We start from the raw sequence: 23,798 nt of genomic DNA, 5'->3' as shown, positions 1-23,798 counted from the left end.
AATGTATAGCATTTTTTACATCATTATTGAGTAGATCTTAATATCCTTTGAAATAATTGAATGCTTATGCTTATTAGCCCACTAATATGTAGAAGAAAATAGAAGCATTTTTGTTGTTTCTATGTTAGATATATATTTTACTAAAATGATATAAGGTATAGTACAGTCATGCACTGCAACTTCATTCAAAGGGTTAATATAAATAGGTCTATTTAACAGATTCACTATAGTTTTTTGACTCAGGCTTCTAAGACTTAAACTTTGAATGGTCACAGAAAAGATATTGCTTCGTTCTCTTTAATATTTTTCACAGAATATGTTATCACTTTGTGTCATTCCTTTTCCCTGGAGGAGATAAACTCTTTTGATTGAAAATGAAAGAGGCACACTAGAAAACAAAATGAATTTTGACATGTTTTACTCTTGAGAAGAATTCTGGACTTTGGTGGCACTGAATCTTATCAGAACAATTCACTGTAGAAGACTAAAGTCTGAATTGAGGCAGGATTTCAAAACTCTATAGATTTGGGAAAAAAGTAACATAAAGAATCCTCTAAGTATCCCTTTGCTAAACTATATTTCTTCTACTGTGTTTGTTTGACCTATTTTACTAACCATACTGAAAATAAAAGCCCTATATGACAAGTTGTTATAGGTAAGAAGCTCTTCAGCGACTGTTCAATATAACTAAACTAAACAATCAAGGTTTATTAACTTACACTGTTAATAAGTGAGACCCCAAAACTTAGAAACTTGCCTTAACTTGGAAGTTATGGGAAAAGGAACTAATGAAAACTATGGCAGAGTGTTATTTTTTTTTCTCCTCATTTCTCTCTCCCATCTCTATAGAGTCGGCCCTCTATAATCTCAGGTTCTGCAACCGTGAATTCAACTAACCTCAGATCAAAAATAATTTTTAAAAAGTTCTAGAAATTAATGAAAAACAAAATTTGAATTTTCCATGCTCCAACAACTACTTACATTGTATTAGGTATTATAAGAAATTTAGTGATGATTTAAAGGATGATGTGCCCAGGTTATATGAAAATACTATGCCTTTTATATAAGGAACTTTAGCATCCATGGATTTTGGTATTTGCAGGTGTCCTGGACCCAATCATTCTCAGATACTGAGGGACAATTTTACTTTTATACCATACTATTCGGTCTGAACTACAGGTTAAAATTATTTTCTGAAAGAGGCCCAATAAAAAGGAGGCTAAGGCAATCCTACCAGATTATTAAGGAGATGTTACTATTGAGAGGAGTATTGATTATATGGAAGAATCTATAGAATATGAGGAGGGAAAAGCATTGAATTAAATGAAGAGTTAAATTAGTAAATTAAAGAGAGAAATGATTCAGTTAAACAAGACCCTAAAAGTAAAAACTAAAGCAAACAAGAGGGGCTTCCCTGGTGGCGCAGTGGTTGAGAGTCCGGCTGACGATGCAGGGGACACTGGTTTGTTCCCCGGTCTGAGAAGATCCTGCGTGCCACGGAGCGGCTAGGCCCGTGAGCCATGGCCACTGAGCCTGCGCGTCTGGAGCCTGTGCTCCGCAACAGGAGGGGCCACAACAGCGAGAGGCCCGCATACCGCAAAAAAAAATAAATAAATAAAAAGCAAACAAGAAATTAGTCCTCTGGAGGGGGTTTTACTCTTTTAACTGCAAGAATAAAGATAGGCAGGGGCAGCTTACTATTAAGACCAGTTAAAATGAAGTGTCCTACTCAGAGTGATACTGTACATACTCCATTCCCAGATGTCCTTGGAATCAGAAACTTCAACGTAAGCTGTTAGCATTGTAGTGACAAATGCATGTGACTTAGATAAACACTGTTTGGGACCAGATACTCAGGTGATCTACTTAAAGAAAATATCAGAATATTTTATCATAGCACATTAAAAACAATCCAGTTAAGTCAAAAAACACACAGTTTATGAATGGGAAAAGACCTTAATGGCAAAATAGCAATTATCCAGGACTAAATATGTAAATCCTTTCATACCAAATAATGACATCTGTCAAAATGGATTAAAATCTATTTGGAAGATTAAATCTCAAGTAATGCTTATGGCAATTCTTTTTTTTTTTTCATTTTGACTTAATTTTATTGTTTGAATGCATTAAAAGAATACATGTCTCCTTGTCAAACTATAAAAAGATATCTTAAGGTAAATATTGCCTCCATCCTTGACCCTTCCTGTCTGTTTCCTACCTCTTCTATGTGTAACAATTATTTTTTTAACATCTTTATAAGAATATAATTGCTTTACAACGGTGTGTTAGTTTCTGCTTTATAACAAAGTGAATCAGTTATACATATACATATGTCCCCATATCTCTTCCCTCTTGCATCTCCCTCCCTCCCACCCTCCCTATCCCACCCCTCTAGGTGGTCAGAAAGCACCCAGCTGATCTCCCTGTGCTATGCAGCTGCTTCCCATTAGCTATCTATTTTAGGTTTGGTAGTGTATATTGTTCATGCCACTCTTTCACTTGGTCCCAGCTTACCCTTCCCCCTCCCCATATCCTCAAGTCCATTCTCTAGTAGGTCTGCATCTTTATTCCCGTCTTGTCCCTGGGTTCTCCTGACCATGTTTTTTTTTTTTTTTTTTTCATTTTTAGATTCCATATATATGTGTTAGCATATGTTATTTGTTTTTCTCTTTCTGAATTACTTCACTCTGTATGACAGACTCTAGGTCCATCCACCTCACTACAAATAACAGTTTCATTCCTTTTAATGGCTGAGTAATATTCGATTGTATATATGTGCCATATCTTCTTTATCCATTCATATGTTGTTGGACATTTAGGTTGCTTCCATGTCCTGGCTATTGTAACTAGAGCTGCAATAAACATTTTGGTACATGACTCTTTTTGAATTATGGTTTTCTAATGGTATATGTCCAGTAGTGGGATTGCTAGGTCATATGGTAGTTCTATTTTTAGTTTTTTAAGAAACCTCCATACTGTTCTCCATAGTGGCTGTATCAATTTACATTCCCACCAACAGTGCAAGAGGGTTCACTTTTCTCCACACCCTCTCCAGCATTTATTGTTTATAGATTTTTTGATGGTGGCCATTCTGACTGGTGTGAGATGATATCTCATTGTAGTTTTGATTTGCATTTCCTAATGATTAATGATGTTGAGCATTCTTTCATGTGTTTGTTGGCAATCTGTATATCTTCTTTGGAGAAATGTCTATTTAGGTCTTCTGCCCATTTTTGGATTGGGTTGTTTGTTTTTTTGATATTGAGCTGCATGAACTGTTTGTACATTTTGGAGATTAATCCTTGGTCAGTTGCTTCATTTGCAAATACTTTCTCCCATTGTGAGGGTTCTTTTCCTCTTGTTTATGGTTTCCTTTGATGTGCAAAAGCTTTTAAAGTTCATTAGGGCCCATTTGTTTGTTATGTTTTTATTTCCATTTCTCTAGGAGGTGGGTCAAAAATTATCTTGCTGTGTTTTATGTCTTAGAGTGTTCTGCCTATGTTTTGCTCTAAGAGTTTTACAGTGTCTCGCCTTATATTTAGGTCTTTAATGCATTTTGAGTTTATTTTTGTCCATGGTGTTAGGGAGTGTTCTAATTTCATTCTTTTTCATGTAGCTGTCCAGTTATCCCAGCACCACTTATACAAGAGGCTCTCTTTTCTCCATTGTATACCCTTGTCTCCTTTGTCATAGATTAGTTGACCATAGGTGCAAGGGTTTATCTCTGGGCTTTCTATCCTGTTCCATTGGTCTATATTTCTGTTTTTGTGCCAGTACCATACTGTCTTAATTACTGTAGCTTTGTAGTATAATCTACAGTCAGGGAGCCTGATTCCTCCAGCTCCGTTTTCTTTCTCAAAATTGCTTGGGCTATTCGGGATCTTTTGTGTTTCCATACAAATTGTGAAATATTTTGTTCTAGTTCTGTGAAAAATGTCAGTGGTAGTTTGACAGGGATTGCATTGAATTTGTAGATTGCTTTGGGTAATATAGTCATTTTCACAATGTTGATTCTTCCCATCCAAGAGCATGGTATATCTCTCCATCTATTTGTACTATCTTTAATTTCCCTCATCAGTGTCTTATAATTTTCTGCATACAGGTCTTTTGTCTCCTTAGTTTGTTTTATTTCCAGATATTTTATTTTTGTTGCAATGGTAAATGGGAGTTTTTTCCTAATTTCACTTTCAGATTTTTCATCATTACTGTATAGGAACACAAGAGATTTCTGTGCATTAATTTTGTATCCTTCTACTTTACCAAATTAATTGATTAAATCTAGTATTTTTCTGGTAGCATCTTTAGGATACTCTATGTATAGTATCATGTCATCTGCAAACAGTGACATCTTTACTTCTTCTTTTCCAATTTGGATACTTTTATTATTTTTTTTCTTCTCTGATTGTTGTGGCTAGAACTTCCAAAACTATGTTGAATAATAGTGGTGAGAGTGGGCAACCGTGTCTTGTTCCTGATCTTAGTGGAAATGGTTCCAGTTTTTCACCATTGAGGTAGATGTTGGATGTGGGTTTGTAATATGTGGCTCTTATTATGTTGAGGAGAGTTCCTTCTATGCTTATTTCTGGAGGTTTTTATATATATATATATAAATTGGTGTTGAATTTTGTCAAAAGCTTTCTCTGCACCTATTGAGATGATCATATGGTTTTCCTCTTTCAGTTTTTAATGTGGTGTATCAGGTTCATTGATTTGCATATACTGAAGAATCCTTGCATTCCTGGGATAAACCCCACTTGATCATAGTGTATGATCCTTTTAATATGCTGTTGGATTCTGTTTGCTAGTATTTTGTTGAGGATTTTTGCATCTGTGTTCATCAGTGATATTGGCCTGTAGTTTTCTTTCTTTGTGACATCCTTGTCTGGTTTTGGTATCAGGGTAATGGTGGCCTTGTAGAATGAGTTTGGGAGTGATCCTCCCTCTGCTATATTTTGGAAGAGTTTGAGAAGGATAGTTGTTAGCTCTTCTCAAAACGTTTGATAGAATTTGCCTATGAATCCATCTTGTACTGGGCTTTTGTTTGTTGGAAGATTTTTAATCAGAGTTTCTATTTCAGTGCTTGTGATTGGGCTATTCATATTTTCTATTTCTTCCTGGTTCAGTCTCAGAAGGTTGTGCATTTCTAAGAATTTGTCCATTTCTTTCAAGTTGTCCATTTTATTGGCATATAGTTGCTTGTCGTAATCTCTCATGATCCTTTGTATTTCTGCAGTGTCAGTTGTTACATATCCTTTTTATTTCTACTCCTATTGACTTGAGTCTTCTCCCTTTTTTTCTTTATAAGTCTGGCTAATGGTTTATCAATTTTGTTTATCTTCTCAAAGAACCAGCTTTTAGTTTTATTGATCTTTGCTATTGTTTCCTTCATTTCTTTTTCATTTATTTCTGGTCTGATCTTTATGATTTATTTCCTTCTGCTAACTTTGTTTTTGTTGTTGTTGCTGTTGTTCTTTCTCTAATTGCTTTAGGTGTAAGGTTAGGTTGTTTATTTGAGATGTTTCTTGTTTCTTAAGGTACGCTTGTATAGCTATAAACTTCCCTCTTAGAACTGCTTTTTCTGCATCCCATAGGTTTTAGGTGGTTGTGTTTTCATTGTCATTTGTTTTCTAGGTATTTTTTTTATTTCCTTTTTGATTTCTTCAGTGATGTCTTGGTTATTAAGTAGTGTGTTGTTTAGCCTCCATGTGTTTGTATTTCTTACAGAGTTTTTCCAGGAATTGATATCTAGTCTCATATCATTGTGGTCAGAAAAGATACTTGATACAATTTCAATTTTCTTAAATTTACCATGACTTGATTTGTGACCCAAGATATGATCTGTCCTGGAGAATATTCCATGAGCACTTGAGAAGAATGTGTATTCTGTTATTTTTGTATGGAATGTCCTATAAATATCAATTAAGTCCATCATTTTTAATATATCATTTAAATCTTGTGTTTTGTTATTTATTTTCATTTTGGATGATCTGTCCATTGGTGAAAGTGGGGTGTTAAAGTCACCAACTATGATTGTGTTACTGTCAATTTCCCCTTTTATGACTGTTAGTATTTGCCTTATGTATTGAAATGCTCCTATGTTGGGTGCATAAATATTTACAACTGTTATATCTTCTTCTTGGATTGATCCCTTGATCATTATGTAGTGTCCTTCTTTGTCTTTTGTAATAGTCTTTGTTTTAAAGTCTGTTTTATCTGATATGAGAATTGGTACTCCAGCTTTCTTCTGAGTTCCCTTCTCATGGAAAATCTTTTTCCATCCCTCACTTTCAGTCTGTATGTGTCCCTAGGTCTGAAGTGGGTCTCTTGTAGATAGCATATATACAGGTTTTGTTTTTGTATCCATTCAGCCAGTCTATGTCTTTTGGTTGGATCATTTAATCCATTTACATAAGGTAATTATTGATACGTATGTTCCTATTACCATTTTCTTAATAGTTCTGCGTTAATTTTTGTAGGTCTTTTCCTTCTCTTATGTTTCCTGCCTAGAGAAGTTCCTTTAGCATTTGTTGTGAAGCTGGTTTGGTGGTGCTGAATTTTGTTACCTTTTGCTTGTCTGTATAGCTTTTAATTTCTCTGCTAAATCTGAATGAGATCTTTGCTGAGTAAAGTAATCTCGGTTGTAGTCCTTTCTCCCTCATCACTTTAAATATGCCCTGCCAATTCCTTCTGGCTTGCAGAGTTTCTGCTGAAAGTTCAGCTGTTAACCTTATGGGGATTCCCTTGTATGTTATTTGTTGTTTTTCCCTTGTAGTTTTTAATATTTTTTCTTTGTACTTAATTTTTGACAGTTTGATTAATATGTGTCTTGGCATGTTTCTCCTTGGATTTATCCTGGATGGGACTCTCTGTGCTTCCTGTGCTTGATTACCTATTTCCTTACTCATATTAGTGAAGCTTTCAACTATAATCTCTTCAAGTATTTTCTCAGTCCCTTTCTTTTTCTCTTCTTCTTCTGGGACCCCTATAATTCGAATACTGGTGAATTTAATGTTGTCCCAGAGGTTTCTGAGACTGTCTTCAATTATTTTCATTCTTTTTTCCTTATTTTGCTCTGCAGTGGTTATTCCCACTCTTTTATCTTCCAGGTCACTTATCCGTTCTTCTGCCTCAGTTATTCTGCTATTGATTCCTTCTAGAAAATTTTTATTTTCATTTTTTGTGTTGTCCATCACTGTTTGTTTGCTCTTTAGTTCTTCTAGGTCCTTGTTAAACGTTTCTTGTATTTTCTCCATTCTATTTCCAAGATTTTGTATCATCTTTACTATAATTATTCTGAATTATTTTTCAGGTAGACTGACTATTTCCTCTTCATTTGTTAGATCTGGTGGGTTTTTTCCTTGCTCCTTCATCTGCTGTGTGTTTCTCTGTCTTCTCATTTTGCTTAACTTACTGTGTTTGTGGTCTCCTCTTTGCAGGCTGCAGGTTCGTAGTTTCCACTGTTTTTCGTGTCTGTTACCAGTGGATATGGTTGGTTCAGTGGGTTCTGTAGGCTTTCTCGTGGATGGTACTGGTACCTGTGTTCTGGTGGATGAGGCTGGATCTTGTCTTTCTGTTGGGCCCGTCCATGTCTGGCAGTGTGTTTTGTGGTGTCTGTGGCCTTATTATAATTTTAGGCAGCCTCTGTTCTAATGGATGGGGTTGTGTTTCTGTCTTCCTAGTTGTTTGGCATGGGGCATCTTGCACTTTAGCTTGCTGGTCATTGAGTGGAGCTGGGTTTTGGTGTTGAGATGGTGATCTCTGGGAGATTTTCACCATTTGATATTACATGGAGCTGGGAGGTCACTTGTGGACCAGTGTCCTGAACTTGGTTCTCCCACCTCAGTGGCCCAGCCCTGACACCTGGCTGGAGCACCACAACCCTGTCCTCCACATGGCTCAGAATAAAAGGGAGAAAAGAAAGAAGGAAAGAAAGAAAGAAAGAAAGAAAGAAAGAAAGAAAGAAAGAAAGAAAGAAGAAGATAAAATAAAATAAAATAAAATGAAAATAAAATATGGTTATTAAAATAAAAAGTAATTAATAAGAAAAAAAATTTAAGTAATAAAAAAAAAATAAAACAAAAACAGACAGACAGAACCCTAGGCCACATGGTAAAAGCAAAGCTATACAGACAAAATCACACACAGAAGCATACACATACATAGTCACAAAAATAGAAAAAGGGGAAATATATATATATATATATATATATATATATATATATATATATATATATATATATACACCATTGCTCCCAAAGTCTACCTCCTCAATTTGGCAGTATTCGTTTTCTATTCAGGTATCCCACAAATGCAGGGCACATCAAGTTGACTGTGGAGATATCATACACTGCTCCTGAGGCTGCTGGGAGAAATTTCCCTTTCTCTTCTTTGTTCACACCGCTCCCAGGGTTCAGTTTTGGATTTGGACCCGCCCTGGCGTGTAGGTCGCCTGAGGGCGTTTGTTCTTCACTCAGACGGGACGGGGTTAAAGGAGCCGCTGATTCGGGGGCTCTGGCTCACTCAGGCCGGGGGAGGGAAGGGTACAGATGCGGGATGAGCCTGCGGCGGCAGAGGCCAGCGTGACGTTGCGCCAGCCTGAGGCACGCCGTTCGTTCTCCCGGGGAAGTTGTCCCTGGATCCCAGGACCCTGGCAGTGGCGGACTGCACAGGCTCCCTGGAGGGGAGGTGTGGATAGTGATCTGTGCTTGCACACAGGCTTCTTGGTGGCTGCAGTTGTACCCTTAGCGTCTCATGTGCGTCTCTGGGGTCCGCGCTGATAGCCACGGCTCGCAGCCGTCTCTGGAGCTCCTTTAAGCAGTACTCTGAATCCCTTCTCCTCACGTACCATGAAACAAAGAGGCAAGAAAAAGTCTCCTGCCTCTTCGGCAGGTCCAGACTTTTGCCCGGACTCCCTCCCGGCTAGCTGTGGCGCTCTAGCCCCTTCAGGCTGTGTTCACGCCACCAACCCCAGTCCTCTCCCTGGGATCCGACCTCAGAAGCCCGAGGCTCAGTTCCCAGCCCCGCCCACCCTGGCGGGTGAGCAGACAAGCCTCTTGGGCTGATGAGTGCTTGTCGGCCCCAATTCTCTGTTAGGGAATCTCTCTGCTTTGCCCTCCACACCCTTGTGGCTGCACTCTCCTCCGTGGCTCTGAAGCTCCCCCCTGCACCACCTGCAGTCTCCGCTCGCCAAGGGGCTTCTAGCGTGTGGAAACCGTTCCTCCTTCACAGCTCCCTCCCACTGGTGCAGGTCCAGTCCCTATTCTTTTGTCTGTTTTTTCTTTTTTCTTTTACCCTACCCAGGTACGTGGGAAATTTCTTGCCTTTTGGGAGGTCTGAGGTCTTCTGCCAGCATTCAGTAGGTGTTCTGTAGGAGTTGTTCTACGTCTAGATATATTTCTGATGCATTTGTTGGAAGGAAGGTGATCTCCCGCGTCTTACTCTTTTGCTATCTTGAAGCTCCTCCCCCCTCTGGTAATTCTTTTGTTTGTTTGTTTGTTTTTGTTTTTTTGTTTTTGCGGTACGCAGGCCTCTCACTGTTGTGGCCTCTCCAGTTGCAGAGCACAGGCTCAGGACGTGCAGGTTCAGCGGCCATGGCTCAGGCCCAGCCGTTCCGTGGCATGTGGGATCTTCCCGGACCGGGGCACAAACCCATGTCCTCTGCATTGGCAAGTGGACTCTCAACCACTACACAACCAGGGAAGCCCCCCACTCTGGTAATTCTTAAAAAAAAAAAAAAAAGAACACTTACAGTGTATGGAAAACTAGCAATGGAAATGGAATAACTGATCAATGGGTCAAAATAGAAATGAACCAATGCCTATGGCAATTTGCTAAAGGACAAAAGTCTTATTTTACATCAGTTAATAAAAATGTATCCTTTAAAAACTGGTTTTGCTAAAATTGTTTTCTATATTAAAAATAATACTTGACATAAAAAAATTATAAGTAAAATAATATAGTCAATGATAGGCTGGTTAAAATATTTAGCTCTTGGATTTTGAGGAGTGGGGAGAATACTGATGTGTACTATTTTCCAATTTCTATGATGTAAATATTACCACCATGACCAACGTCAAGCTATCAATGTGATGTCAATAGGTTCACAAAATTTCTGAAAATTTAACAATTGGCCCTTGCAAACAGGTAGCAGAGCCCTCAACACATCACTGCATAGAGTTACTGTGAGGATTAAATTATTTAACTACATAAACTGTTTGTCACACAGAAAACAATATGTATTAGCTCTCGTTGAGTTTCTTTTTTTAGTGCAATATAAGATGCTTCTCCTATTTGTATTACATGTGTAGGTGAACATACATAATAATCATTTAAATTAATAGCAATATATGTACACATAACGACATCGAAAAAAAAAAGCTTATTTTGAAGGGCTAGAGAACTCCCTAGCATTCCTATGATTGTGTATCACTGATCTGGTGGATGGTGTGAGGAAACATGTATGTAGAGTAAAGGATTATTCAGCAGACCTCGGTTGTCCAATGCCTGCACATGCCAAAGAATGGTTTGGCTTTTCACCAGTTTTTGGGAGGTAACCTCTAAGTTCTTGGAATATCCTTCCTGAGAAGAATGTCTTCATTTACCTGGGACCTTGAGTCATGTAAAATAGTCTAGGATAACCATGGGATTTATGACGGGGGTCTTGGGCTATGTGGTATGACTTGACCTAGAGAGGGACTGGAGACTGGGTAACTGAGGTCAGTTATGTGATCACTCATTTCATACATGACAACTCCTAATAAAAACTCTGGACACCAAGACCCTGGTGAATTTCCCTGATTGTGACACAGAGTTGCTGGCAGAAAGTGCTTTCCTTACAACTCCACTGGGAAAAGAGAGTTGAAGCTTGCCCCTATTTTCTCTAGGACCCTGTTCTACATACATTTTACCTTTGCTGATTTTAATCTGTATCCTTTTACTATAATAAACTGTAACCCTGGGTATAACAGAAAGGGCCCAGATAGTGTGGGTAGCTGAAGTTTAAATCTGATGGCCTCTTATTTCACTTTTCCCAACTTTTCCCCATAATTTGTTTTCTGATTCCCCTGGTCCTATATCATGTTCTATTTCTTATATTATACCCTATTATTTTGTTAAAAAGCATTGTGACCTATTAATTTCCAGTAAAGAGTTAGCTGGTAATAACATAGTTTTGCTTTTCCCAATCATACTTGCATTTGAAGAGATTCTTTAAGGTTGAAAAGCCCTTTAAATAATTACTGAAAATGGAATTTCATCCAAGATGAACAATGAAGACAATGTTGAATATTAATTCCTCTACAGCAGTACCACATTTGACAATGTCTGGAGAAATATTTGGTTGTCAAAATTGGGGTGGGGATACTATGTGTAGTTAGGGGTTAGAGGCCAGGGATCCTACTAAACATCCTACAATGCACTGGACAGGATCCCCACAAGGAGGAGTTGTCCAACCCAAAATATCAACCGTGCAAAGTTGAGAAGATACCTGCTCTATAGTTATGTATAATCATTTGATCTGAAAGTATTGAACCCCACACTATTTAAGGGAATAGAAGAGCACTAAAATATTTCTTATTGAAGACATAAATCAGCCTTTGAAGTTTACAGTTTCTAATGAATAAGCATAAACCTATAACACAGAGAGCTAAAGATATTCAAACTACATGAAGTTTAATCTCAGGTATAATCAGCTAATAGGACTTGAGGTATTAGTTTAAATACATCCTGATATTTTATTTGGTTAATGTAATTACAATGAAAGAATTTTTTTTCCTATTTACTAGATGAAAATTTCCTCTTGTTCATTACTGATACTTACTTTAATGGAAAAATAATGCAATATTTGCTTGTGTGTATATGGATTATGGTATTAATAAGACAGTGCTTTGTATAGAAATATCTCAGTTTAGAAAAAATTCACACCACATTAAGTCCCATCAGTATGTATGATGTTTCAGTTAATTTTGCTATAACCTTCAAATTGCAAATAAAAAATTCCTTTCAAGTTTTTAAATTTTGAAATTAAACAAGTATTGCCCCCCATATATAGACAGCTGGTGAGCATTTGACATTAAGTGTCCTCGCAGAGTATAAAGTTAGCACAGTGAATTTCAGACAATATTTTTTGTCATCAAATGTATTGTTGATCATATAAATGGTTATCCTTTGCCCTCAGTCCATGCACATAAAATTCTGATTGATGTCAGTGGGAGCCATGTGAGGCTTCTGAGGACACTGAAGTTTTAAACTTTATGGTGTTTTCAGAATATTTTTGAAGTCTAGTTACTGAGAAGAAATACACTGTTTAAAAAGTAGTTCTCTGGGGCTTATTCTTATCCACTAGGAACAGGTTTAGATTGCCTATTTCAAATGCAAAATTGCAAAACACAATATGGGTAGTGAGTAGTTGATTTCTAATGGAATGTTTCAGTTGATTTCAATGCCAAATTTATAGCCTTGGGGGCCCATAGTGGCAAACCATCCACCACTCTTTTTGAGCATTAATATTCATGAGTTTCTTTCATTCAGTTGCACTAGTACTAGAAATTTTCTTTTATTCATAGTATTGCTATAATTTACATGCATTACTTTTATTAACATAGTCTACAAATTTCATTAAACAGAACAAATGAGATCACCTTTGCATCAACAAATTCATTAGTGAATTTTACTTTTACCTTGTGATGAAGTATGTTTTTATAAAACTTCATTTTTTATTGATGCTTATCTTGATAAACATATTTAAGTACTCAACAAATAAATCTCCTTGAATTTATTCTTACAGCAAGAGATGGGGTCTTAGGGTAATCACAAACAACCATCAAAATGATGGCAAGTGATGGTTCATCTCAGGAGATCTTAAGTATATAAGTCTGCGATTCAGCATATAACATTTATCATTTATAACAATATTAAATACATCAGTTGTTTTAAAATGAAACAATTTTTGAGTAATCTAGATTTCTTATGTAATAGGACTAAAAATATCTAGGCATTCAATTACTAAATGAAATGTATTAAATAAGATAAGGAAGACTTACTTAATCTCATTCACCAAAATATTTAATCGGGTTTACAGATTCTTTTTAAGAAAATGTATATCATGTATAGAAATAATTATACATTTTTAATCAGAAACAATTTTTTTGTTATCTGATAGCTCCATGTCTCCCATTTGAATATCTAAATGCCATAACCCAAGTTAAATGTCCTAAATTTTGTCTTTCTTGTCTTTTTGTGCTACTTATGGTTTTCATTTTGGAGCGTAATTAAGTTGTGCTTAGAGCTACTGAATCTGAGAATCTTCTCAGAAAAATCTTTGTCATTTTGCTACTTTAATCTTATTACTTCCATGCAGGCTTAATGCTCTTGACAGCTCATCCAGCATGAGCCTGATAATCCTTCTCAACCAAAACTGAAGGAAAGTGCTGAAGCAGCAATCCAGGGAAGGGATGCTTCAAAGAAGAAAAAGAATTGACAGACAACCTTTCAACCAGGAGCTAACCTTTACTTTCAGGAAGATTTCAGGGAGAGTATGCAGAAGTCAAGATTAAGACAATGAAAGTTCAGAAGACAGGAAGCAGAATGTAGAAATGGAGCCAAGAGATGGAAGCAAGAAGACAGTAGAGAGACAGTTTAATAACTTTGACTTTTTCTCTTGATAAAAGAGAGATATTGAAAGGCTTTAAGTAGGCAAATGATTCATTAGATTCACATTTTAAAATACTGGTTCTAGTTTTATGGAGAGAATGCAGTGAAATGAAGACAGAAGTCTGAGACAAGTTAGACTCTTGAGAGAAGATAATGTCCTGAGGTCATGTAGAAGATAAAATTAACATCCCTAAGAGAAATAGAGCAGTGAATATCCAGGTCGTAGAACTGATTATATTTATTAATTAGTTGGCTGAAGAAAAAGAGGGAATAAAAGAGTCAAAGATAATCTTAGATCTTGGGCTATTTTGCAGACAGAAATGTCCTTCAATGAGAAATACAATACAGATGGTAAACCCACATTTTGGATAGCAAGATAAACTTAGTTTTAGACATATGGGGTTTTGGGATTCTATAGACATTCAAGTGTGAAAGTTTGGAAGTTACATTTTAAGTTTATGTGCCACAGAAAATCATCTCTTCTGTTGCATAAACTATGCCTTCAATAGATTCCTCAAAACTGAGTACTGCACCAGAGAACACAGAACCGCAAAGCTCATTCTCCTTGAATAATGACTTGTCTCTGAGGTTCTGCTAGAGAGGTCTCATTTGTTCCACCGAATCTATTCCACTCCTTGCCATCCTGCTCTGTACAGCTGAACTGTATCAATGGATCCTTTGTTCTCTGGCTTCTGATCAATTTCAGCTGGTAGTAAGAGATCAAAATGGAGGAGGAGAGTGAAGACACCCCTCTCTGTTGAATTGACACAAGCTTGTTACATTAGACTGAATGTTTGTGTCCCCACCTCCCCCTCCAAATTCATATGAAGAAACCTTAATCCCCAAAGTAATGGTGTTTGGAGGTGTGGCCTTTGAGAGGTAATTGGGTAATCAGGGTAGAACCCTCATGACAGGATTAGTGCCATTATGAAAAGAGGAAGAGGCAGGACCTCTCCCTCTCTCTCTGGGTGCATGTACTAAGGAATGACCATGTGAAGACATAACCAGGAATAGAGCCCTCACCAAAAACCTGACCCGGCTAGCACCCAACCCCTCCAGAAAGATGAGAAAAAAATGTTTGTTGTGCAAGGCACCCAGTCTATGGTATCTTTCTTATAGCAGTTTGAGCTAACTAAGGCACTGGCTACTGAGAGGTCAGCCTCTTCATACAGACCTTCTTTTCCAGGTTTTGATAGCCAACCCTTCCTCTTCTTGTCCCATCAAGTCTAAATGCTGTAAGCCACCAACAAGAGCCCCACTTCTTGTTCACACACACTGTCACCAAATTACCTCAAGTTTTCCTACGTTCTTTTGACATCTTTGTAAACAGTCCGTTTATTACACTTCTCAAATTACTCAACTTGAGAACACCACTTTATTTCTGTGACAAATTAAAGGCTGAGGTTTGTGTTGTTTTGGTTTCTCCAGTATCACCCTCAGCTGAACATAGTTATTTTTCATTCAGAAGGGAAAATATTATTAACAGAAAGAAAATTACATGATACAGAGAGATGTCCATGGGGTGAAAACATTTTTTCTCCCTAGGTTTCACTAATGACTATAAAATTTTAAAATCTCATTGTTTCTCAAAGGGAATTAATTATGAAAACAAGACTAGTCCCCTTCCACTTGAGTGGAGTATAACTCACCTTCTAATCTGTGCAAGGCCAAACCTCCATGTGAGATGTGGTTCTATCCAAAAATACTATTTCTCTACATACAAAATAAGAAATTACCTGGGGAAGATTTTTCTTTCATTACAGAATCATAAATGAACACCATGTCCAATGAAAATCAAAACTACTGTTTTTAATCCTTCTGGAAAATAATGGAATGTCTTCAGTCCAACATTTACTGTTTGATTAAAAATATGATCTATTTTAATGTCACATTATGATCAATTATATAAGATGACAGGATAAAAGTTTCTGAACTTATAATAACAAGGTCAGATCAATATGCATGGTTATTTATTCAAGTTATTTAAATAAATGTTTGACTATAATATTTACAGACATCACTATTCTTAAGTGCCCACCAAATTATAAAATGGTTTGTAAATTGTTCTCTTCAACTTCTCCTTTGACTGGCACTCCCAGAGAATTGTGTGCATTTGTCAACTTCCCAGCTCTATTTTAGTGTCATCATTTCCTCTGGGCCCCTATTCTCTGTCACACTATCCACAGGTGCTTTGCCATGTGTATTTCAAGATGAAAAGCAATTTATAAATGTAATTAAGCTGAAGTCTTACAAAAATCACATTTTAAAACTTATGTGTTATGCGTGTGTGTAAATAGACAGATACAAGTCCTTACAAAAACCTCCATGTCATTTTTTTCCCAAATATTTCAAATGAACAAGTAGCATTTAGTTTTCTGCAATGTCCTGACATCCAAAGCACACAACTAGAATGGCTACTATCTGCTCTCCAGGCCAGAGGAATCATTCTATTACCACTATTCTCAAAAGCACTTCCGTGTTTCATCTCTTCTTCTAGGACACCAATAAAATGGTCTTCAAAGAATTTAAGTTAAAAAAAAATACATGTAAAGTCATTGGCTTAAAGCAACTTCTCCTCTCTGACCTTTGATAGTTCTTAGGAAATACAGAGGTTTGGGCTACTCGCCTGTGCTTAGAGGGTGTATGTATGTGGGGAGTGGTCTGTGGTGCAAAAATATATTCACAGCAAAACTGTGCCTCTCAAATAATCCAGTTACAGATAAGAAAAACAATTTGCCAGACTTTGACATGGATGGAAGAAGAGCCTTCCAGCTCTTATGATATAGGAATTGCCAGAAAACATAGTGACTTCAGAGTCATATTGTTATGATTACAGGTTATTAAACAAAAGAATACACGTAAGTTTGATTTTTAAATGGGAAAAAATCATTAAATTAGTTATGAGAATCTGATTTGCTGTGTGTGTGTGTGTGTGTGTGTGTGTGTGTGTGTGTGGTTTCATTCTCCTCTATCCATCTTTATTCCATCCCTGTGAAACATATCTAGAGACTAGCTTAGCAAACACGCTTCTGACCAGTGCACTCATCATAGAGTGTGAATGAGTCTTAGTGTGACTTGAACCAGCACTGCCAGACCAGGTCCAGGACAAGATTTCTCAACATTAGCACTATGGACATTTTCATCCACGTAATTCTTAGTTGTCAGGGCTGTCATACACATTGTAGAATGTTAAACAGCATCCTTGACCTCTAACACACTAGAACCAGTAGCTTCCCTCTCCCCTTCCCCACCCATTTGTCACAATCAAAAATATCTCCAGACATTTCCAAATTTCCACTGAGAGGAGGGAGGACACAGTCACCCCCAGCTGAGAACCACTGGTTATAGGATAAAAAACATCATTGATAATGACCTGATTCTATAATGTTTGAATAAAACTATTTAAATGTTTCAAAACAAAGCACACATGATTAGTCACATTGCCAGGCTAAAAGGTCTTTTTATTGTGTAAATAAAATCCCTTTTTTCAGTTTAAACATTATCAAATAAGAGGCAGAATAACTGAATTGTTGAAGACCCTGCTTTTTGGATCCAGATTACCTCTTACTGGGTGACCCTGGGGAAATCATCCAACATCTCTGTCCCATGGTTTCTTCACTGGTAAATGGGGACAATTAATAACTATTTTATAATGTTGTCGAAGGATAAAACCAGTTAACATATGTAAAGTATATAGAATATTGCTGGGGATATAAGGATGCACACTTATTCTTTCAAAATAGAGGAATGGATCTTGAAAGAGGGTTTAAGGTAGCTGACCTGTGTGTAGTACCAGCCCCACCACTAATTGCATATCCTCAGAAAAATCATAACTTCCTTCAGCCTCAGTTTCTTCATGTATAAAACATGGCCTTGAATGATATTCCAAAAGTCATAAAATTCCAAATTCTGAATCTTTGATTGCGAAATCATATTTTTCTAGCAATCTTTTTTAAAAAAGGCAGAATTTTATAGTTATATACACCATAGAAGAAATGTGCCTAGCCATGAAAATTACTGTCTTGATCTAACATTTCATTGTAACATGCATAATTTCTAGCCACACAGAACATATATACAACACCGATGCACTTTTTTCTATTTGCTGTATTTTGCCTTCAGGAATCATTACTCAGATGAGCTTACTCCTCATAATACTGTCAAGAATGAATACCAGACATGAAAATAACGCTAGTAGCTGAATTCTCTCCAAGTTTTCAGTAGCTTTTGGTCTTAGTAGTATATCAGCTAAGGCATAAGCAGACAAGGAAATGGAGAAGTAGTAAATCTAGAAAAATTAGATTATAAGTGGAACACACACTGAACCAAGGAGTGTTACAAGGGAATTTCCAAGTTTAAAGCACAAACTCGAAGTTCTTAGAACTGAAAGAGGAGGGAATAATTATACCTGTTGTATTTCTAGATAAAAGAGAACATTTCTGGAGGGTAACCAGCCAGACACTTAGGGAAAGAGCATCTTACATTTTAAGAGCTACAAAAAGAGTGAGGGGGAGATATTAATAATCTTTCTTTCCAGTAGAAATATTTCGGTATGCCCCTTAAAAAGGGGCAATTTTAACTGACAACTGGGTTTCCTATCTCCCAAGAAAAAGCTCTGAATACAGTTTGATCACCATTCTGCTCAACTGTTCTGTGATAACAGAAAAAGTCCATTGGAGTTAGATGGCCCAAGATATTAGACTTCTCATGGAAAACACCAGTTTTCTGCCACATTCCTACTCTCAAAGCTGTCACTCATCATTCCTTGGAGTGGGATGCGATCCAGTTGGTGCTGATCATGAGTGGCCTCCACCTGCAGTGGTTTGCAGCAGAGTTTCAGTTCCCAGCCAGAGATTGAAGTCAGGCTGGGGCAGTGAGAGAGCTGAATTCTAGCCACCAGACCACCAGGGACCAGCGGCAAGTGACAAGGCCATGGCCCATATGGATTTGTAGAAAATGAATTTCCACAAAGAAATGGAAAGTAGTGAATCAAGTAAAGTGTTTATTAAGGGGAAAAAAAGTACATGTGGATAGACACACAGGTGGGCTCAGAGAAATAGCCATGCCCTCATGGTAGTTTGAATCACTTATATGGGACATTTCTTCTGGGTTTCTTTTGGTCAGTCATCTTGCTTTGCCTGGTTCTGAGCCCAAATTTGGTCTATCTCAGGGTCCTCCCATGTGTGCGTGCACACCCCTTAGCCAAGATGGATTCTAGTGAAGAGGCCTATTGGTAGGTTGACATCACTGCCTTTTTGACCTCTAAGGAGCCTTTCTGTGCATGCATAGTCAGGAAGCTCTCCTTGACCTTGAGAATGAGAAATATGTGGTCTCTTATCTGGACAGGGCTTAGCTTCTCCTCCTCTTTATCTTGAAGTTTCTGTCCACAGGGGACAAACTCCAGCTGCTCAGCCTGGGTCCTATCGATCTCCTCCCTCAGTGCCACTGTACAAAGGACCCATTGGAGTAACTCCTCTTAAGCAGCTCCTCCAAAATCAAAAAAAGGTTTGACTCAATTTTTTTTTAATTTATTTATATTTGACTCAACATGAAAGGAACTGGGGACCCTAAGGTTCTACCAACCAGCCACTTTGCCTCCCTTTTGGAGGCAGTACTGACTTTTGTTACCCAACTGATATAGGTCCACTTGAGGGGTCCCAGCAATCCTAAATATTTTATTTACTCAGGGCCACTGTTCTTGGTGGAAGCCAGGCATTAACTAATCCCCTCCCCAAAACACTAACTTGCCTCTCGAATACCTAAAAGTGCTTAGGGAAAGACTAGCCCTCAGAAGAATGTGACTTTTTTTCCAGTCAGGCTACCCTAGGTTTTGTGGAATTTCCCAACAGATAACTGAATCCTAATGTATGGGAAAACTGTGAATAGTTATCTTACTATATAAGTTATTCAATTATAAAGTGGGAATGAAATTTGTCTCTGATTCTAGGTGAAGTGATCATTATCCCTTTAGCTCTGGTAAGCATTCAGTTCAGCCTCACCTGATTGTCCAGAGTTGTTATGGAAAATGAAATTGTCCGAGACATCCTCCTTGTAGACCAAGGCAGATTCTATGCAATTGCTATACCTGTATCTGGATTAATGCCTCAGGAATTTGGAAGGGTCAGTACAGACTCTTAAAAAGAAAACTACCTAGATGTCTAAGGTGTACCTTGATGGTTAGGAGATCAGTTCAGCTGGCAGGTTTGGGACTCTGGAACATTTTTGAGGTTAGTACTTCAGGTTGACACATACTGCTGTTTGGTGTCCTGTTGAGGGTAGCCTTAATTAATTAACTGCTCTATATGAAAAATGGATTTCATCAGTCTCTATTAGTCAGGGTAATCCAAGTGGCCAATGGAGTGTCATATTCATGGCCAGAAGAAAAGACAGTGTAGAAAAGAGGAGTAGATATTTGAGCAATTCTCTATGGATTTCTTATGTTTTGGTACATCTTGCAGGAAGAGGCTCTGCCCTTTTGTTCAATAATGTTTGTGTAGTGAACAGCCCGGGTGGACATAGTGTCTCCTTCCTGAGCAAAAAGAAGTTTTTTTTTAACTGTCTCCCTCTGTTCCAAAGGCCAGGCAGTTTTGCTTGAAGCCCACTGTAAAAGATCAGGATTTCCTAAACTCAGGATTCTTTTCCTATAATGCAACCCATTATGTGTCCAGGTGTCACCTGATCCTCCTTTACTTACCCTTTGGCAGTAGAGGCTCAGAGAAACATCATAAGAAAATGCTGCCATTCGGGCTGTAACTATGATTAATAAACCATATTTTGTTACTGGCTCAGCAGTCTCATTTTCAGCCAGCATCCATGAAACTGTGGTTGACTAGTTTGCAAGTAGGATAAAATCTAAGACCCTTTTAGAATTCTTGAGACTAATTAACAGAAGTATGCTTCTGTCCCTCAACCACAAAACTAGCTTAAATAATAGTGCATTCTATTTTCTCTTTTGACATTGGACATTCTTCTGTTTGTTCTCTGTTATTCCCTAGCCATTCCACTGCCATGAGATTCTAGGATCCAAGGAGATCAAGAACAGTTCCACCACATATAGACAGAAGAAGGAAGCACTACCAGTTTCACTTTCCTTTGTCTGACCTTGCCTGTGTTTTGTCTCTTTTACCCGCCTCTTGTTCTTGTACTTCTTTCTCCAACTCTGTGGAACTGGTGATATCTCTCCAATTTAAAAAGCAATTTAAGTATAAGTAAGTGTGAATTAAAAAGAACTTAAATGTTTATAAATATAATACAATATATAACAAAAAAAATTTGCCTCATAAAAAAATGCCAAAATTTCACCAAGCTCTGATAAGACTTGATTCTTAACTCCTGTGCCAGCTTTGTGAAAAAATCAGTTGTTCTGGGAAAACCTCTTGGGGGTCCTTTTTCTTTTTTGTTTTCCATTCATTATGGCAACAATCTAAGCTAAGTAAATTCCATTTACTCAGATTATGGAGGTGAAAGTTTGTACCCTAAAGACTTATTAGATTATTCATTTCACATATCCAGAATCAAAATCTGCTTGAACTTGTTAAATATTGTCAGTATTCTTAATTTAATCAGATAAAAATATTAGCAAAAACTAAAATAAAGTGTCCTAGGTTATGTTTGTTTGTTTTTAGATGTGTGTTTCCATGATTCTACAATCAATTAAATTTAACAGTAATAGACACAAATAGATATTTTTGCCATGTTTGTATATCATACTTAATGTTTATATGAATTTATTTACTTTCTTCAATTAAATAGCAAGTTATCTGGGAGCAGCAGAACTGGTTTCTCTTTTGTTGATATAAAATCTCTACTCAAGAAGCTTATATTTTTGGCCAGCTGCTTGTTATTTAGATTAAACACATTGATTTATCCACACTCCTTTTATCTTATAGGATATGCTTTTAAATAAACATTCATGTCAAATGAGCCACAAACTTCTAAACATATTGGCATAAAAGTAAAAGAAAATGTGCATTAACATTAGAGATGATCTTATGTCTTAGTTCAATTATTCTTTGTAAGATATTACCATGTTTTTTAATCTAACAGCCACAAAGGGAAGACTCATGACCTTTCATGTTTCTCAGAATCATCTATGAAACAGCAATTTCAGAAGCATTTTTATCTGTGACACTGTACAGTGCAACAAAATGTAAAATTCAGAAATTACATTCTATGATAAATCCCCAAAGAAGTTCCTTTATCACATTCATTGACATTTCTGTAGTGAACAGATGAATTTATAACAGAACTTTGCCCAATAAAACTGAACTAGATTAATGGAAGAGAAAAGGAATCCTAATTCTGTGTAGGCATATTTTGTGAATCTATTTCGACTCAACTTCTTTTTAATAGCAGGAGTTCTTTTATTTAATGTCATGCTAGAAACTAAAGCAATTAGACTTTGTATATCTAAATATGTGTACAAGGTTTTTTTAATCCATTGAAATGAAATTTAATTGTATTACAATTAGTTATGTTAATCTGATATGTAATTTAAGTTTGATTGTAGGCAAAAAGGTCACTTTTATTTGTGTTATAATATATAAAAAATGAAGTCATTCTTCCTATATATATGGTACGTTTTTCAAATTTATTTTGCTATTTTTTATTTTTAAATTTTTATTGGAGTATAGTTGAAATATGATATTTTGTCAATAAGATGTTTTAAACCCAAGATGCAAAAGGCTATTTTTCAATACAGATTTATTTTTCTATTTATATTAAGAACATTTTTGACACATAAGGAACTGTCAATATTCCTTGATTATACAAAAGAAGAATGAGATTGTGTTATGTAGTTTGCCTAGTGACCACAGGTAGTTACGCCAGAACTAGTAATGGGCTGGTGATTAGTGAAATCATTTTTCCCATTAAAACTTGTGCTTACTTATGAAAAAAAAGAAAAAAAAATTGGTCACCTCTATGTCTAGTATATTTTAAAAGAACAGGAGGAAACTGAACAAAAAAACTTCTCAGCAACTTTCCTAGCCTAACATACGTATTTCTCACTAGTCTTAATTTTTTTTAAGTTTTTCTGGGCTTTATTTTGAAAGTTTGAAATACTTTTATGGGTACAGGTACATGCAATCTAAAACAACTGAACAATAAAAAGTATTTTAAATAGATACAAGAGCTAAATCAATCACTCAAAAATACACACGCTAAAGTCTAGATCAGCATGTCCCAAGCTTTTTGACCCCAGGGACAGGTGGTTTTGTGGAAGATGATTTTTCATGGATGGCGACAGGGAGAAAGGATGGTTCAGGCGGTAATGTTAGTGATGGGAAGCAATGGGGAGCAGCAGATGAAGCTTCGCTCACTCGCCCGCCACTTACCTCCTGCTGTGCGGCCTGCTTCCTAAAAGGCCGAGGACTAGTACCAGTCTGCGGCCTGGGGTTTGGTCTAGATAATTCCATCAAGGAATCTACTCAATCATTACAAATAGAAAAAAAAGCTTCTAAGGCAAATATCTCAATAGCCATATTTGACAGCAAAGCAGTGAGCCCAGTTTAGACCATTATTTTACTATTAAGCTTAACTTGGAGTCTTCTATTTGAAAATACAAGATAAAAATATTTGCAGCCAAAGGTTACATTTTAATTCTCTGGAGCATAACTGTGATTAGTTCCTTATATTTAAACAGGAATTGTTGTAAACTGCTCACCAAGACCAGCATTATTTTCAAGTAATGTATTTTCTGAAGCATCAGACACAATTTAAACGGAAGAAGAAATCCCCCTGGAAGAACATATATGTGACATCTAGTTTTCTGTTCTGCACATAAGGAGATTGGAAGTCATCACTGCCTATGAAGAAGTAAAAAGCTAAATACCTGAAAAATCAACAACTCTTCTTGGATCTATATATAAGAGAGCAGAGGACACAGGGCAAACCTCTGTCCCCAAGACTGGGGAGACAGACAGGGAATACAAAATGTCTTGGCTTACCTGAACAATGGCTCCTGAACAGAAACCATGAGGGAAGGAGAGGATGGAGAGAAACCATCAGTCGGCTCTGACTCTGGAGCCGATGTGCTCACCTGGCATACTATACTGTCTTAATCTAGATCTCCTGATACCCAGTTGTCTTTTCCCTCTGCTGCATTGACATTTTAGTTGACCAAAACATTTTATTTATGTATAAATTGA

Source organism: Leucopleurus acutus, assembly GCF_964270905.1.
Source record: "Leucopleurus acutus genome assembly, chromosome: 5".
Lineage (NCBI taxonomy): Eukaryota > Metazoa > Chordata > Mammalia > Artiodactyla > Delphinidae > Leucopleurus > Leucopleurus acutus.
This window is presented reverse-complemented; position numbering follows the sequence as displayed.